The sequence below is a fragment of the Camelina sativa genome, chromosome 7 (assembly GCF_000633955.1).
Source record: "Camelina sativa cultivar DH55 chromosome 7, Cs, whole genome shotgun sequence".
Taxonomy (NCBI): domain Eukaryota; kingdom Viridiplantae; phylum Streptophyta; class Magnoliopsida; order Brassicales; family Brassicaceae; genus Camelina; species Camelina sativa.
In genome coordinates this window covers 5,270,909-5,273,973 of record NC_025691.1, presented here as the reverse complement: position 1 = coordinate 5,273,973, position 3,065 = coordinate 5,270,909, and positions in this window count along the sequence as shown.

The following is a 3,065-nucleotide window of genomic DNA, read 5'->3' as shown; positions in this document are numbered from 1 at the left end:
AGCATAGAGCATATCTAATCTAGAAGAGATGTATAACAATAAAGCTTGATCAATCTAAACACCCATAACCTTTACCCAGCCTAATCCATCCTTAAGATCTCTATACACTACTCACAATCACTAAACATGATGAACAAAATCATAAACCCAGAAATCAATGAAACTTGCATGATTAGAAAGATAAGACAAAGATCTACAATATTGAAGAAGAAATCAAACCCAAATTCTCAATACTTAGAAAGTTATGCAACCAACAAGTATCAAAGATTTCTTGAGATAATACAAAAGTTGCTAATGATCTAAGGAAAATAAATGCAAAAAGTAGATAATTCCAAAAAGGGTAAATACTAGGTCTAGATATTATTTCTCTAAAAAGTGCTCTCTTTTGCGGCCATGAGGTACAAGGAGTTTATATAGGAGAGAGGGGAAGCCCTAAAATGGCTAGAAGACTAAATAGGCAGGCGGCTCGGTCAACTCGACCAGGTGCTCGGTCGAGTGCTTGGTAGAGTGACCTCTTCTTCTGTTTCTTCCATCCGGTCGAGTCCTTCTCCGCACACGGTCGAGTGTCTGGTCGAGTGGACTTCCGGATCTTGATTATTCTGCTCTAGCTCCCTTGTCTTCTTCACTTGATAGCTCCAATCCTCTTCAGCACTCTTCCATGCTCTTTAGAATCCAAAATCACCTGCTTATGCTAAAAACTATGCAAATGCAATGCAATTCTACACTAATGCATAAAAAGTCCTAAAGCTACTCAATAATGGCCAAATTAGATAGTAAATCAACCAAAAGATGTGAATATACTAAGGTAAAACAAGGTGAAATATATGAACATCAGCTAGCAAAAAAGCTAAAAGCTCTCAAGAAATGCATTTGTATGTTTAGTAGGGACAACTACTCTGACCTGGAGAAAAGAGTCAAAGAGGCTCATGCTGAGGTTCTCCTACTCCAACAGCAGATCCTCACTGACCCTAATCCTTCTCTTGCGGCTCTGGAGAGAACAGCAATTGATAAATGGCAAACTCTCTTCCATGCTGAGGAGTCATTTTTCTGCCAGAGGTGTAGAGTCACATGGCTAAAGGAAGGCGATCTCAACACCGCTTACATTCATCGCATGACTTCTGCTCGACAAGCAATCAACCATACTCACTTCATGGTGGACACCAATGGGAACAGAATCGAATCGCAAAAGGACATTCAGGCGCATTGCGTCAACTACTTCTCTTCCTTACTTGGAGGTTATGAAGAACCCCCCCCCCCAANCCCCCCCCCAATTTGACCCTGCTAATATATCAAATTTCCTGAGTTTCAGATGTTCCACCACTCACCAGGACATACTCGCAAGTGACTTCTCTACTGAAGACATCAAGGCCGCGGCTTTCTCTCTTCCAAGAAACAAAGCCTCTGTCCTCGACGGTTATCCTGCTGAGTTCTTCAAGTCCTGCTGGCATATTATTTGACCGGAAGTTGTTGATGCAGTCAGAGAATTCTTCTGATCAGATCAGCTGCTGCAACAATGGAATGCTACTACTATAGTCCTCATCCCAAAAGTCCCAAACGTAGCCTCTACTACAGACTTCAGACCAATATCTTTGTGCAACACAGTGTACAAAGTGATCTCAAAGCTACTGGCCGGAAGACTTCAGGCTATCCTGCCCTTGGCAATTTCTAATGCACAATCAGCTTTTCTACCTAGCAGACTACTTACAGAGAATGTGCTTCTAGCCACTGAATTAGTAAATGGTTATAGCAGGAAAAATATTTGCCCTAGGGGAATGCTCAAAGTTGATCTCCGCAAAGCTTTTGACTTCGTGAAGTGGGACTTTATCATCGCTGCAATGCAAGCCCTCCACTTCCCTGACAGGTTCATAAATTGGTTAGGCAATGCATCTCAACTCTGAATTTCTCTGTTTCTGTCAATGGCATTACATCTGGTCACTTCAAAAGCTCAAGAGGATTGCGTCAAGGAAATCCCATATCTCCATACCTCTTTGTCATCGCCATGGAGGTCTTTAGCGGATTAATGTGGACAAGCTTTGCGGCAGGCTTTATCCCACCATCCCAAAACCAAGGAGCTTGATATCACTCCTCTCATGTTCGCTGATGATGTAATGGTTTTCTTTGACGGCTCCTCCTCACTGCAAGGGATTAGTGACGTTATGGACATGTTTGCTCCTTGGTCGGGGCTCCGCATGAACTGTGAAAAAACTCAAATATTCACGGCGGATCTGGAGCCTAGTGAATTCTTGGCCATCTCAAACTCGGGATTCACTACAGGCTCCTTTCCCATTAGATATTTGGGTCTTCCCTTGATGAGTAGGAAATTGAGGATTTTTGAGTACTCGCCTCTCCTTGATAAGCTAATGAAGCGGATCCACGCATGGGCATCTCTATCTCTTTCTTATGCTAGCAGACTCCAATTACTCAAATCTGTCATCTATGGTCAGATCAATTTTTGGATTCAAACCTTTGTTTTGCCAAAGGCATGCATTAAGAAGATGGAGTCACTTTGTAGCAGATTTCTCTGGTCTGGCTCCGTGGACCGTAGCAAAGGAGCTAAGGTTGCATGGTCTTATATTTGCTATCCAAAACATGAGGGAGGCCTTGGACTGCGGCGTTTGAGCACCTGGAACAGAACTCTCTGTCTCAAGTTGGTATGGCTTTTATTCTCAGGGAGTGGTTCCCCGTGGGTTGCTTGGCATCACTTCCACCACATCAAGGGCAAAAGCTTCTGGTCCATCAAAGCCACTAAAACTGATTCATGGAACTGAAAATCTCTTTTGGCAATTCGTCTTTTGGCTGAGCCGTTTGTCAAATGCGTGCTGGGCAATGGTCAAAATGCCAGTTTTTGGTATGATGTTTAGAGCCCCTTTGGAATGTTAATCAAAACTGCTGGTGCTGACGGTCCGGCTCGATTTGGGATTCCTCCCCAAGCCACTGTAGCTGAAGCTTATGCAGGTTTCATTTGGCAACTTCCCTCTCCTCGATCGGACCAGGAACGCCAACTACACTCCTACCTTGACTCGCTCCCCCCCCCCCCCCCCCCCCGCCTTAGACCTGACACCGGA